The sequence below is a fragment of the Rhamphochromis longiceps genome, linkage group LG6 (assembly GCF_057381845.1).
Source record: "Rhamphochromis longiceps isolate RC_006_pf linkage group LG6, R_longiceps_female_GT1.1, whole genome shotgun sequence".
In the NCBI taxonomy this organism is placed as follows: domain Eukaryota; kingdom Metazoa; phylum Chordata; class Actinopteri; order Cichliformes; family Cichlidae; genus Rhamphochromis; species Rhamphochromis longiceps.
In genome coordinates, this window is record NC_140562.1 from 4629038 (window position 1) to 4645373 (window position 16336).

Below are 16336 nucleotides of genomic sequence, written 5' to 3' on the forward strand. Positions count from 1 at the left end.
CCAGATCTAAATCCAATCCAGAATCTGTGACAAGATCTGACAACTGCTGTTCACAAACGCTGTCCATCTAATCTGACTGAGCTGGAGCTGTTTTGCAAAGAAGAATGAGCAAAGATTTCAGTCTGTAGATGTGCAAAGCTGGTAGAGACAGACCCTAAAAGACTGGCAGCTGGAACTGCAGCAAAAGCTGGTTCTACAAAGTATTGACTCAGGGGGCTGAATAATTACGCACACCCCACTTTGCAGTTATTTATTTGTAAAAAATGTTTGGAATCATGAATGATTTTCGTTCCACTTCTCACGTGTGCACCACTTTGTGTTGGTCTTTCATGTGGAATTCCAATAAAATTGATTCATGTTTGTGGCTGTAATGTGACAAAATGTGGGAAAGTTCAAGGGGCCCAATACTTTTGCAAGCCATTGTACATGGAAAAGTAGTAGTGTGATCATTGTAATTGCACTGCCAGATTGTCTATGCATCATCCTCTTCCTAGCCCTAACTCTAACTGGACAACAGTGTGTCGATTAATACACAGAAATATTCAGACTTGTCTAGCTAGTGTCAGCTAGTAGTATTAAATGGATTAAGTAGGAGTTACCTTGTTGATGTGTGACCCAAATCACAGTGTAATCACATACAGTTTCTTTAAAATAGCATTGCATTTAAGACAACTGCAATGTGCTTCATTCGTATGGATGAAATTTACTAAATTTACCTTTTTTCTGTTTACCATACCATAAAAAGAGGTAAAGCACTTTAAAGTTCTTAAGGATGAACTGAAGGATGGACTGTGTAGCGCTCTATATCATATTTGTTATAATATTACAGTGGTCCCTCACTATAACGCAGTTCACCTTTCACGGCCTCGCTGTTTTGCAGATTTTTTTTCTCTTCTTTCTCTTTAAGTTTCCTTTCTCACTGTCCCTCTTCCCTTCTGTTTTTCTTTTCCTTCCTCTTTCTTTCTCCCTTTCCTATCCCTCAGTCATGTCTGTCCCGTCTGTAACAACTCAAAATAAAATAAAATAAAATAAATAATAACAACAAAGGTAGATCAAATGGACCAATATGGCAAGGCTGTGATGGCAAAGTAAATCCATTGGGTCTCCATGTTAGTCTTCAGACAACAATTCTGACGGCTAAAGAACCAAATGGCACAGGCAAACAAATAAATAAAAAAAAAAGAATAGACCTTGATGATTCTTCAGTGGAAAATTTTTCATTTACCAGCAAACCCTGGTAGAATGGCAGTCATGAAACACAGGCTAGTTTTTAACAGGTTTGGAAAGCTTTTAAATTCATGAAATTTGACATGATGAGAGCTTTCATGTTTTATTGCTCTGGTCATTGAACACTGCAAAATGGCTCCAAAACACTGCCTACAATTTTTTTTTTAAAAGTCCACACACTACATTTCTATGAGTCTGGTAATTTCTCAAGATATACAACAAAGCCTTTCGAAGCCACAACGCAAATCCGAGAGACAGTTAAAGAGTCTAGGGGGCACTTTTCTGGTGCACAGTGAATTATTTCAGTTTTATCTTGATTTAATTCAAGAAAACTGTCTGCCGTTCAATGTTTAACAGTGTCTAGGCACTTTAATTAACTATGGAGTTCAGACATTTCATTTGGGTGAAACAAGGTCACAACTGAACATCATCTGCATAGCAGTGATAAGAGATGTCCTTTAAGGGGGATAGAATGAGCACAAGGGGGAGCAAATATAACAAGAACAACACAGGCCCCATAAGAGAACCTTGGGGTACACCAAAACAGAATCGATAAGTGGTGTTTTACATGGTGAAGACTGTACAATTGGGACTCGTTTACAAGGACAGGTAGAAAGGCAATGTTCTTAAAAGGATCTGTTGGGACACCAACATCATTATAAGGGGATAAAAATGAAATAAAAGCCTTAGAAAACATGCCGGCAGTGGAGAATTTTAAGAAGCAAGAGCAGACCTCATGGCAGGCTGAAAACCTCGTCACAGTTGCTGTTACGACCCGGCTCAAAAGCCGCAACATAAAAAAAGGAGATGAATAACAGAGTGTGGGTGAGAAGAGGTTTCATCCTAAAATGGAAAACCAGGTTGGCTAAAATGGCTGGTGCCACCAAGGCAAAGACTAGTGCACTGCCGGAAAGCTTGCCTCAGGTATGCTTTTATCCACACCTGACTAGGTGTGGCCAATTAGCACCAGCTGAAAACACTGAGACGATTAGAAGCTGCAGAGGGACGTAACACCTCCTCCCTTAAAAGGGTTCCTCTAGGACCCTTAAATTTATTAAAAGCCCCTCTGAAGCCTTCAGTTCCTTGACCCACAAACCTGGAATAAAAGTTAAAGCTAACAGAAGCACAGTGTTCACGTTATAGTTGGCATCTCTAAGCATGGATGGGCATGAGGATTTGAAGTTGCCACACTGAACAGACAAAAAGTAACATGTGACCAACACAAAGGAGCACAACAGTCAAACCCAAAATGATTACCTGATCTGCTACAACACAAAACCAAAAGTAGCAACAAATAATCACAACTAAGTGATCTGTTGTCTCCACCACACAAACAGTCACATACAAGTGGCCCTATACCACAACAAGTTACTTTAATCCAAAAAGTTCAGTAAATCAAGCACACTAGTGACCAACCACAAACTGGAGAGCTATGGCCACACAATGATCACATCAAGGGTGGCTCAGCACCCCACAGTGTTATTGCCATCACCTGGCCAACAACACTCACAAGTGATCCAACAAAATAGCCATATTCCCCACAACACTAAAGGTCACAGCATAAAACACTCACCTCACAAAGATCTCATTAGCATCCATCCACACTGACATACGCACACACAGGGTGTGCACACAATGCCAATTTAAAAACAGCCTACCTGCCTCAGCTACAGACCATAATCAAGAATGGTCTCAAACCTCCTACCAAGTTTGGTGCCACTGATTTACTATGTGCAACTCCCAGCCTAAAACACTAAAAACAACAAAACCCTTACTTTTCCTACCCTAGTCTTCAGTGGTGTACCAGGCTCGAGGCAACTTTAAACGCGAACTCGAGAGCAGGCAGCAGACCAGAGATATAGTCTCCTACCAAACTCTGAAGCGTACCCCCACCCAGGATAGCCACCAAACACAATAAACTAAAACAATAAAGCAAAACAACAAACAAGTGCTTCGATGGAAGGGCAGCACAGCCACCCAGCTGAAACACACTAACTAAAGGGAGTTTGCTCAATTACAGTGACCACCATCACCCACCCACTTAAAAGCAAAACAAACTGACATTCAGTCTCCACTAAAATGTCCAAATATCCCGGACGAGCCCCCACTTATGTTACGACCCGGCTCAAAAGCCGCAACATAAAAAAAGGAGACGAACAACAGAGTGTGGGTGAGAAGAGGTTTCATCCTAAAATGGAAAACCAGGTTGGCTAAAATGGCTGGTGCCACCAAGGCAAAGACTAGTGCACTGCCGGAAAGCTTGCCTCAGGTATGCTTTTATCCACACCTGACTAGGTGTGGCCAATTAGCACCAGCTGAAAACACTGAGACGATTAGAAGCTGCAGAGGGACGTAACAGTTGCAGATAAATTAAAAAATAACACAGCTGTGGTCAATAATAAAAATGTCCTTAGAACAAATAGAATCAACATTCAGAGCCAAAGTAAGAACAATGTGCAAAGGGTGCCCTTTGGTGTAAGTTGGGCCAGACACATGCTGGATAAAACTAAATGTGGTACTCATAAAACTCCAAGCAAAGAGGTCAGAGTCAGTATCAATATGGATGTAAAATTCTCAGTTACAGCCAGTCTTGGGAATTTCAGGGTGGACTCAACTGACTTCTTCAATAATTACTTCCTCCAAACCATCATATCTATCTAATAGACTGCAGTTTGTTCATGTAAATGAACACTGAGGTTAATTATGGAGTTCCACAGGGTTCAGTGCTAGGACCAATTCTGTTTACATTATACATGCTTCCCTTAGGAAGCATCATTAGAAGACGGAGCATACATTTACACTGCTATGTTGATGGCTGTTGGGGAATTCCCATGATGCACTGAGTATTTCTTCTTCAGTCAGTTTTTTACTCACTATGTGTTTATACAGCTCCATGAATTTAACTTTGTCCTTTCTTCTTCCGCTCACCCCCAACCGGTCGCAGCAGATGGCCGCCTCTCCCTGAGCCTTGTCTGCTGGAAGGTTTCTTCCTGCTAAAAGGGAATTTTTCCTTGCCACTGTCTCCAAAGCGCTTGCTCATATGAGGTCATATGATTGTTGTAGTTTTCTCTGTTTTCTTTGTATTATTGCATTGTCTTTTTACCTTTAAAAAAGCATCTTGAGGCAACTGTTGTTGTCATTTGGCTCTATATTAATAAAGTTGAATTGGCAACATTAATATTTATTGCCTCAGTATCAATATATTATTACCATGCAAGCTATTGCGATATTATGTTGTATTCATTTTTTCTCCCTACCCCTTCTGTGTATCTGTCTGTGGCTGTAAATTCTACACAATTAAATCTGGCAGATGGACAGTCTTCAAATCATTCCTCCTCCCAAGATCAATTTACATATAACAATAACTACTAATAGAGCAGGTGTTGTCTTACTGAGCTTACAGAAAACTGAGAGGTTTATAGTGCATGGCAGTTATTCATGCAGCAGGAACAGGAAGTGTATAGAAATGAAAACAATATCTCCCAGTACAGATATATACAGAGCTCTGTGCTTCTGTCAGCTGCTGACAGAATATTAGTTGACTTTTCTGGAATTCCAGAATCGCTAAATTCCTGCATTGCATCATGCTTTCATCTGTTACTCTGGCTGTTTTCTGACGCTTCATCTTGCATTTCCCATGTATCTTCTTTTGCTTTTGGTATATCTCCAAATGAAGGAAGACATTCATTTATATGACTGGCTCTCCTCCAGCTGTCTGCATTGTCCTCCCAACTGTCAGTGAGAAAAGATAACACAAGAAACAATGTAGGATTTGACACTGAGATGGATTCTTTCTTAAGCCTGCATAAAGGGGCATTACACCGTGTTCTTTTTCTGCTTGTTAGGGTTTCTTTTACTTTTGTTTTTAAATCAAGATATATCCACATTATTTAGTTTCCTGTTCAGCATTTGCTCCACAAAACAAATACTAAACACACTAACATTCCTTTATAGCTTTCCCACATCCTGATGCTGAACAAAAACAGTTAACTTTCTTATCCAAAACTGTTAATTTTCTTATCTAACATGAATCCTTATTTGAATCAGCAAAGGCAAAAAAAAGTCACTCTAAGAACCAGGTCTAAGAACCAGACACCAGGTCAATGTACGTGAGAAGTATAGAGTCAGAACACAAATAACTGTCAGATGAACAACAAACGGTTATCAACAAATACCACACACTGAAGAAAGGAACAGCTTACCCCCACAAACAGCTGTGCCAAACAGTTTATCCTTCCTGAGCCTGTCTCTGGACATCTCTTCCTGGGGAAAGAGAGTTTGTTCTTCTCACTTTCGTGGTGCTTACTCACAGGGTGATTGTTGGGGGTTTCCAACAATCTCTTGTACTGTATCATTTTGCAGTATGAAGCACTTTTGGGTGACTTTCTTTGGCAGTATATAAATAAAACTGAACTGTAACCTTAAAGGAGTGACCAAGCACAGTCCAGTTTCTCAAGAATAGCTTTTGTATGATGATAACTCTTTAAGAAGATTAGCAATACATCCCTTGACTCTGTTTGTGGCATATAAACAAAGCAGAGCCAAGCAGCAGACTCCCAGACTGAAAGAGGAAACCAAAAAGTAAAGATTGCAATTCTTTGAGGGACGACTTGAGAAAGGAATCAATTCAGCAGCCATTTATAAAATTAAGTATGATTTCTGTAAGTGATTTGCACCTTTATATTTACAGTTTATTATATTGGGAGATTCATTTATTCTTTATTGTTAGGGGCACTGCTGCTTTGACTGACAGGTTCATAGTGAAGAAAGATGGCTGTAGCAGCAAATAATGAAAAATGCTATGGCATTACCTCTCTGCAGCAAATAGAGTGGTCAGAATAATACAGCCAAATACAAGGAGATCCTGTCCCAGGCTTTCTGTACAAGCAGTTCAGATATTATTAAAATATATATCACTCTGGAATGAAATGATTGGCAAATGACTGCCGTTCCCATAATACACCCCTGGTGGGGCAGGTGATGTGTTGATAAAAGTTCGGCGCTGCGCGTTTGAGGTTGGCGCTATTAAAGTCCCCCGTCACAATAAGCGCAGCGTCCCGGTGTTGTGTCTGGTGCTGTGTGAGTGCCTCATGCAGCTCGCATAAGGCGGTGACCGTGTCCGCTTGTGGTGGAATATAAACGGCACTTACAATGACCGATGTAAATTCCCGAGGTAGATAAAAAGGACGACACATGATGGACAGTAGTTCCAGATTTGGTGTGCAGGAGCGTGTGAGAGGAACAACGTTCGCACTGTTGCACCAGTTGTTGTTCACCATTAAACACAGGCCGCCTCCCCTTGACTTCCCCGAGTCCCGTGTCCTGTCCATGCGGTGAACCGAGAAGAACTCGGCCGGCTGGATGGCGTGGTCCGGCACCGCTGGGTTCAGCCATGTCTTGGTGCAGCAGAGGAGATTGCAGTCCCGAATGTCTCTCTGGAACTTTATCCTGGCCCTGAGGTCGTCAAGCTTGTTCTCCAGTGACTGGACGTTGGCGAGCAGGATGCTAGGCAGAGGTGTGCGGTGTGCACGAGCTCTCAGCCTGTTCCTGACGCCGGCTCGCTTCCTTCTAGGCCGCCGCCGCTTCCCTTTGTTCTCCCTCGAGATCTCACTCGGCCAGCTCGGATCCGGAGTTAAAAACTTCGAATTGTGAGTACATTGTATACCAATAGAAACAAGAGTGTCACTGTCATACCTAATGTACCCAATGGTGATGATTTTGCCGATTTAGAAACGCTGAAAACTAACTTAAAAAACAAAGACAAAGAAAAAGTGGTCGGAGCAGTCGTGACGGCAGCCGACCTCACCGGCGCCATCTTATCGGTGGCCGCGTTACAGGACGCACTCGATGACGCAGACTGGGGCATGTTCAGAAACAGCTCCGACGATGACGTCAACGTGTTTACGGAAGCGGTTGTGGGATTCATCGGGAAACTAGCGGATGATACCGTGGAGACAAAGACTATCACAACGTTTCCCAACCAGAAGCCGCGGGTGGATAAAACCATCCGCGACGCTCTGAGATCCCGCACCGCTGCCTACAACACGGGACTCATGACGGGGGACATGGACCCGTACAAAGCCGCGTCATATAACGTGCGGAGGACGGTGAAAGAGGCGAAGCAGCGCTACGGGAGGAAACTAGAGTCACAACTCCAACAGAGTGACTCTAGGAGCCTGTGGCGGGGACTAAGGACAATAACGGACTATAAAGCACCAACAACCGGTATGACGAACGCGGCCGTGACTCTGGCAGACGAGCTGAACACTTTCTATGCTCGCTTCGAGGCTGCAGCTAAGGTCTCCAACAATGCTAGTGTTAGCGGCGCTAACGGCTGCAGACAGGAAGATACTGCCAGCACCGGAAATGTGCTCGTCATCTCCGAGCATGAAGTAAGGAGAGCCTTCAAGAGAGTGAACACCAGGAAAGCAGCAGGACCAGACGGCATCCCAGGTCGTATCCTAAGAGACTGCGCATACCAGCTAGCTCCTGTGTTCACTGAGATATTCAACATCTCTTTATCTCAGTCGGTGATCCCCACATGCTTCAAGGAGTCCATCATTGTTCCTGTCCCGAAGAAACCCCACCCTGCTTCTCTCAATGACTATCGCCCTGTAGCCCTCACCTCAGTAGTGATGAAGTGCTTTGAACGCCTGGTCAGAGACTTCATCATTTCTTCACTACCAGACACACTGGACCCACTACAGTTCGCTTACCGTCCAAATCGTTCCACAGACGATGCCATCTCTCATCTCCTCCACACATCACTCACTCACTTGGACACTAGAAGGGGGAATTATGTTAAAATGCTCTTCATAGACTACAGCTCTGCATTTAATACCATAATTCCCTCCACACTCACCACCAAGCTGGAGCATCTGGGACTCAGCTCATCTATGTGTCAGTGGATCTCCAACTTCCTAACTGGCAGACCACAGGCAGTAAGGATGGGCGGACATGTCTCAGCCTCCACCACTCTCAGCACTGGAGCCCCCCAGGGGTGTGTTCTGAGCCCCCTGCTGTACTCTTTGTACATATATGACTGTGTGGCCACTACCAGCTCCACCACCATCATCAAGTTTGCTGACGACACCGTCGTGGTGGGCCTGATCTCTGATAACAACGAGACGGCCTACCTGAAGGAGATTAGGAATCTGGAGAACTGGTGCCAGAGGAACAACCTCCTTCTAAACGTCAGTAAGACAAAGGAGCTGATAGTGGACTTCAGCACTAAGCAGGAGAGGAACTACCAGACCCCCGTCTTCAACGAGTGCCCAGTGGAGAGAGTGGACAGCTTCAAATACCTCGGAGTTCACATCACGCAGGACCTGTCATGGTCCTGTCACATCAACACCGTGGTGAAAAAGGCCCGTCAGCGTCTCTACCACCTCAGACTCTTGAGAGACTTCCAACTGCCCTCCAAGGTGCTCAGGAACTTTTACTCCTGCACCATAGAGAGCATCCTGACGGGAAACATCTTAACCTGGTTCGGGAACAGCACCATGCAGGACAGACGAGCTCTACAGAGGGTTGTGCGGTCAGCTGAGCGCACCATCCGCTCCGAGCTCCCTGACCTGCACTCAATCTACAGCAGGCGGTGCTGGACCAAGGCCAGGAAGATCGTGAAGGACCTCAGCCATCCCAACAACAGACTGTTCTCTCTGTTGAGGTCAGGAAAGCGATTCCGCTCCCTGAAGACCAACACAGAGAGACTGAGGAGGAGCTTCTTCCCGCAGGCGATACGGTCTCTCAATCACACCACCACACAGTACTGACCCACACATACAGTTCTTACACACACACTGGACTTTCTGGACTTTGGTTTTGCACAACACTGGTCACTATATTCTTCATTTCCGGTTAATACTTGTACAGCTGCTGTTATTGTGTATATATTTATTTAGATTTAGATTCCTTCATACATTCTTATATAGTTCTATATTGTGTATTTTGTTGTACAGTTATTTTATTTTCAACTTTAATTTATATATTTTATCTTATTCTTCCCAGTTAAATTTACCCTTCATTCTAATTTGTGTTGAACAGTTATTTCATTTTTAACCTTAATTTATATTTTATTCCTTCCTAGTTAAATTTACCCTTTTTAATTTTTCATATTTATTTCCTATCTTATTCATAGCCTTTTCCTTTTTTGTTTTCTTTAGGTCACGAGCAGTTGTCCAAGCATTTCACTACATATCGTACTGTGTATGACTGTGTACGTGACAAATAAAATTTGAATTTGAATTTGAATACAGGCAGGTGGTGCAGCCACTTTCATTTAATGGTTAAATATGGCTACAAACGACTTTAACAAAAAACTAAGACAATGTGCTCTTATCCTGTTGTGCTTCTTGAGCCTCTCAATGCTTTGGGCTTTGTTTTTGTTTTTATCCCATCTTTGGTATAAATCCATTTAGATTCCTATCAAATAAAAATGTTTATAAAAAATCAATTCTTTGGATATTTAGATATAGAATTGCATCATTCTTGTCTGGAAATACAGTGCAGTGTTTTTTAAGTTAAAGTAGATTTATAAACAAACAGCATGCTTCAAAAACCTCTTTCCAGCAACGATAATAAATGGCCTGGAACATGGACCATTTATCTTTTTATGAGGATCAGGTGACTGGTATGGCCCTACACAGAGCACTACCAGCATACATGCACATACACATACACACAGACACACCTAGTTGGCTCCAGAGAAGCTAATAAAGTTGTTTTTATGACAATCAGGTGACTGGGGCCCCTGATCTTAAGCAGAGGAGACACCAGGCCAATAGAGGGCCACCCAGCATTTATGCCTTGTCTGGATAATCAGCCTAGCAGCCAGGCGGAACAGATGCAATACACACAGGGACACAAAAGAGGAGCCCCTGCCAAGCTATACAACATAAAGGACATACAGGGAGTATTTGTCATCACAGATGATGGCGAAGACTTTTTCCCCCAAATTTCATTCAGTTACTTTTGTATGACATCAAGAAATGTAATTGCAGACACTATTTGATTCTAAAAACTTTCCAAAGCCCGTGTATTTGGTATAAACTGTTTTTTTAGGTTTTTGTTTTTCTTGTCTTTTAATATAGCACATTGATCAGGACATTCTGGGTGAAACTCAAAGCCATCTTTCCCTTTTTTCTGTCACAAATTCCTGAGTGGACTAACGAGTAACCAATGACCTTGAACTTCATTATTCCCCAGGGAAATAAAGATTTTTCAGACTAAAACTTTTCTTACAAATTTAACAAGTTTACACGTATTAGATGAAAACAAGCTGATTTAGATGACGACAGGTCATCTGTTGCTGTTTAACTGTTTGAAGAGTTACCAATACGTTCACACTATTACATAAATTGCATGCATTGTTCAGTCACAAACATGGACACTGCACACTCTTTAGCAAATCCTATTGTTGCTTTGTAACACGAAAAGAGGATTTAGCATCGGCACTGATGATTCATAAATCTGTAGCTAATCTAAGGAGCTTCAGTTATAAAATTGCTTTGTTTATACAAATATTGACACAGATCGTCCTCTCCAGCTTCATGCCCCTTTCGCGTTTTTCAGCCACTCCCACCTCCATCTCCCACCCTTGTTTCTATAACTATAAAAGCTCAGTGTGATTCTGCATTATTTTTATGGCCACATTCCAGCCCATATATCTGCCACACAACTGCACTGTGTGTGTGTGTGTGTGTGTGTGTGTGTGTGTGTGTGTGTGTGTGTGTGTGTGTGTGTGTGTGTGTGTGTGTGTGTGTGTGTGTGTGTGTGTGTGTGTTGCACAGGAAGGATCTACATATTTTGATCTGGACACAAGCCAGGGTCAAAGATCACAAACTTTCGGTCGGCCCGTCTTGACATTCTGACCCTAAATGCCCTCAGTGACTCTCTAAACAAACAAACACACACAAACACTCATTTACATGTGCAGAAACACAACCACAAAACCAGAAGGTCCAATAGGACACGTCCATCGCTTTTTTGTTGTTGCTGTTTGAGTTGAGTTGCTCATACCGGAAAAGGCTCCCTGAGACAGGAGCACAGTTACAGCATCCTCATGCTTTGCATTCAAAGTTATTGTAAAGAAAGGTTGAGTATACAGGAAAGTTGTTCTGCTTTCTAAGTTTTGCTGGAGATTTGACCTCTACTGGCTGTTGGCAGAAATAAGGTGAGCTGAAAGATAATGATGGGGACATTTAGAGATTGAGTTCAGATAGGTTTTATTTTTAAACCACCAGTTCAACAATCCCCTGTGACTAAAGCAACTTGCAATGGTAAGGAGACAAAGTGTAAACCCAGCAGTGGTGTATAAATGCACAAGCAAAGAAGACAATGAAAAAGTAATTTCTCTGTGCACCACAGAACATCCCCCAAAACCATGAGCCAACTCTTCGAGCCCCCAACAGATTCAGTAATTGGAAGCATATAATTTCTGAAGTAATTCAGCTTGACTTTCACAAAATACCTATTTAAAATTCAGCAAAGGGGATGTAGTCATGTCTCCATTAGCTGATTTTTCTTCTTTAGGTGATTTCATAAAAAATTGAAAGGGTAAAAATATATATATTTATTTATTCATTTATCAAGTTCAAAAACTAAAGAGAGTCTAGAAAAGAATAAAACATCTGAATTATGATAGGCCACACAAACATGAGCGTGGTTTCTTAGCAGTGAATGTGTCTTCTCTGAGCAGTTTTGTAGGAATGGGGTCTAAAAGACACGTTGATGGTTTGGAGGAAGTAATTATTGAAGTTAACTCAGAAAGATCAATTGGAGAAAAAGAGTCTAACTTAACATCAATGGTACTAAGAGTAGCTGTAGATAATATTACATCTGTGGGATGGTTTCGAGTATTTTATTATTATGAAGAAATGAAGGTATTACTAGTTAAGGTTAAAGTAATACTGGTGCTCAATAGAACACCAGCATACCACGACACAACACATGATGACACCCACACTCTATGGCTGCAGCTACCTAACAACAAGTGCAATATCCTTTTTAGCAGAACTGTGTGTATTTATACTTTTATATTTTGTTATTTTAATGTCATTATGTTTACTATTTTGCTCATTTTGGTTTATTTTTGCTATCTTATTATATTTACTATTTTATTGTACGGTTATTTAATTCATGAGTTTAAACAAGGATGTATATATGCTAGTCTGCTGAAACCTAAGGTCTGCCCTAATTTCACTGAGCAGTGTCCAAACAGCAACAATAAAGGAATCTTTATCTTCATATCGTTATCTATGCCATATGTCAGAACAAGAGTGACTGTGATTAAAGTGATACGTGGCTTCTTTTACATTTGAAAGAAGCCAGTTGAGTCTAATATTAGATTAATGCCTTGTTGAGGCTGTCAGTATCTACATGGAGCTTACAATCATCCACAATAATTATCTTATCTGAGCTGAGAAGTAAATCAGATAAAAAATAAATCTGACAGGAACTGTGAGTAAGGCGCAAGTGGACGATAAATAACAGCAAATAAAACTGTTTTATATATTGAAATCTCTCCACTCTAATAATTCAATTTAAAGTGTAGCTTCACAGTAGAGAATTTTAGTGTGTAAAACATAACAGAAAACAGGCCTTTGAAACGATTTAAACACCAGAAATTACAAACTTTGGCTTGTTATCAAACCTTCACATTAAAAACTTCCCATTTCTATAAGATCCTGAAGAATTCCACTGATGCAGTTCTGTTCTTGCATAACATCCTTGAACAGAAAACCAAGCAGTTGTTCACCATTGCAGGGCCAGCAGTCAAGTTGATTGCCTAGGCTAGAAGCTTGTTTTTGAGCGTCATAAGCCTTGGGCTTGGTTTGGGTCCAACAAAAACACTTTGAAAGAGCTCCAAAGTTTGGGCCAATACTAGAGATTAAGGGCACATATCACCCCAAGGAATAGGCTGCAAGCCTTGGCTAACATCAGTAAATACTGGGATTTCTTCGATGATTAAGACAGTTTTTTTTAAACGTTTTGTTTCATGATGTCATTCAATTCAGATAATCTCAGTTTCTGGGAAGACCACCGTGAAAACTCAACAAGATCCTGTCCATTAAATGAAGGTGGAATTTCCATCCACTTGGTCTTATTTGCATTTTCAGTGTGTGCACAAAAAAACCTGAATGGAAACTATAAAATAAAAACATCTTGAAAGGGCATTCACAATTAAGTCAGTTCACAAAAACCGGATTGATTTAAGCTTGTACGTAAGAGTGATCCAGCCTGTCCACTGTCTCCCACATGCTCAACGAGGCATCTCAGAGTTCCATCGCTCTTTTTAACTCTAGAGTTACTTTGTTCTTGGAGTGGACAACAATGACAAACTGAATGTTGGACTATAGTTTTATAAATATAAATATAAATTACTAGATACGGATTCAGAATAAAATGGCAAATCGCTTACCTGGAATGGTTCGAAAAGAGCAGGCCATCTATCCTTGAATTCTGGACAACCACTTCACATCTCCTCCAGTTGTAGAGAAAGTTGGAATGGGAAACACAGCAGGCCACGGGTTCTGCCTTTCACAAGGGGAAGGACTCAGTATCTCAGGAGTCCACAGAGAGATTCACAGACTCGCATAGCGAGCTCAGATAAGATGCTTCAAGTGTTTCTTCCTGGGGAACAGCTGTCAGTATTAAGCTTAGTGGTGCTTGCACTACTTTAAGCGTGTCTTTATCTTTTACTTCAGTTGTGAAAGTTGGGGTGAAGAAGTCATCAAAGTCTTCGTCTTTGTATTGGAGTTTTATATCTGTGGGGATGGAAATTTGTTTCTTTAACAGCTACAACCAACTCGTCCACAGTTGATGGTGTGCCACTGTTGAGGTTAAGTTTCCTGACTTCATGATCAATGAGGAATCTCACAGTTCGTTCCATGTCTTGGAAAACAGAACACACAGAGAGATGACGCTCAACACTGGAGGCAGATGTGGAGCAGGACATCTGTCTTCTTACAATAAAAGGCACCCATTCCCCTAAAAGTGCCATTTAAACAATCTCTGCAAAATCAGGAAGACCTGCAGTAGAACCATAAGTCACAATCATGCCTTTAGAGTACCTTGTTCCCTGACAGGTGACCATGTCAGAAAGCAGAACAAGAGTATGTTGTCAAAGTTGCCAGTATGCCTTACAATCTGTTTAAACTGACTGTGTTTGTTGTCCGGAGAGCAATCCCAGGTCCAAAAGCCTTTGTTAGTGCGGTGCTTTAAAAACTGGTGCTTTGGGATCAACTCTTCATTAGGAAATACATCCTGGAATCTGTGTCGGTGTTCAGACATTTTTGAGTCTCGATATCGGCAATGCTTTCTTCATTCTGGACTGGGGCAACAACAAGCGCAATAATAAATTTTAAAGACATTGGAACAGCTTTAATTTGTTAGCCCGCTTTGTGTTCCCTGAAAAGGCTTTTTTTGTATAATTCTGCTCTGGCAGTTCACCACTCAGGGCTGGACTGGGACAAAAAATCGGCCCGGGCATTTTGACTAGAGACCGGCCCCCCAGGTATTAAAGCCATAAAGCCTTTGAATGAAAACAGACGCTGTGGTGACAGTGATGTACAGTCTTGTTGGTATATGTAAGATTTCTATACATTGTACATCAGATAAAAACTTTGGTTGTAAGATTCACATAATTATTTAATAAAAGTGAGACATTTTAAATGAGAATAATAAAGAAAAGTATTTCTTTGTGCCCCCCTCTCCCTGTTAATGCCCTACCTGCCCCCTGGCAACACTTTGCTAGACCCGCCCCTGCACAGTTACCAGCTGTCAGCTACTTAGAAAAGGATCCTGGTGTTATTTGTCTCTCAGAAACAGTTCATAACTTCAACTCATTCATGTCACCTAAAAGGTAAACCTGTTTCTCCATCACCTGTTCAGCTCTGATGATTCAGTAAGGACATCTCCTGGTTTCATCTTCATGTTTCCCTCTCACCACATATCCAAACCATATCATGACCAGCAGCTTTACAGCTGTGGCTCCAGCAAACATCAGCTGATACTAGAAATTAATATTAAATACATTCTAACAACAGCTGATCAAGCTTAAACGTGCTGCTGTTGTTTAGCGCGACATCCGCTGGTTTCCTCTTTCTGGCACAAAGTGAGCGATAAACAAACAAGAGAGACGATCAGCTGATCATTGATCAGTTTCATGATTGAAGTAGAAACAGGAGAGGGAGGGGGGAGAATGAAAGAAGAAGAGGCAGCTGTGCAGCAAAGACAGAATAACTCCAGCTTTGTGTCTTTTTCATTGTAGCTGAAGTCCGGGACAAACTGTTCCTTTTCACCTCAACACAAAACACGTAATATTTTCTCTGAAAATATTACGTGGCACGTTGGCACGGTGGTTAGCACTGTTGCCGCACAGCAAGAAGGTCCTGAGTTCAATTCCACCATCAGGTCTTTCTGTGTGGAGTTTGCATGTTCTCCCCGTGTTTGCGTGGGTTCTCTCCGGGTACTCCGGCTTCCTCCCACCGTCCAAAGACATGCAGCTTGTGGGGATAGGTTAATTGGATAATCCAAATTGCCACTAGGTGTGAATGTGAGTGCGAATGGTTGTCTGTCCCTGTGTGTTGGCCCTGACATACTGGCGACCTGTCCAGGGTGTACCCCGCCTCTCGCCCTATGACAGCTGGGATAGGCTCCAGCGCCCCCCGCGACCCAGAAAAGGATAAGCGGAAGCGAATGGATGGATGGATGGATCAGTAACATCATAGCACCACCCAGCTGTATAGAAACTCCGTCAAGCTAGCTAGTAGCAGTACGAGTTATTGTAACTGACTGTAAAAAGTCAGCACAACGAAAATAAACTCCACCTGAACTTGGTTTATATCTGACCCAGATACACTGCAGGTCATAACTTCTTACCTGATGTTCAGTTCACCTGACACTCGGCCGCCTCGGGTCTCTCCTCCTGCCTCCCCTTTCTCTCATCCACCTGCTGGCCTCTTGTGGCAGCTCCGCCACAGCCACCACCAAACAACTGAGTTATTTTTACACATCTGCCAGCATCTGGCCAATCCACCACCTCTCATTGTTTATACTGTTATAAAAAATAAAAAAATAAAAAATAAAAAATCGGCCCATAAATGCC

General features: G+C 42.0%; 1 long non-coding RNA gene across 1 annotated transcript in view; it reads right to left on the minus strand.

Annotated features, from left to right (window-relative positions):
* LOC146667313 (uncharacterized) overlaps nt 1-13845 on the minus strand; it is a 34704-nt gene extending 20859 nt beyond the window's left edge. The window contains exon 1 of the long non-coding RNA XR_014912037.1: nt 13649-13845. This is a non-coding gene — a long non-coding RNA (uncharacterized LOC146667313). The remainder of the gene's footprint in view (nt 1-13648) is intronic.
* Between the last annotated feature and the right edge of the window lie 2491 nt (nt 13846-16336).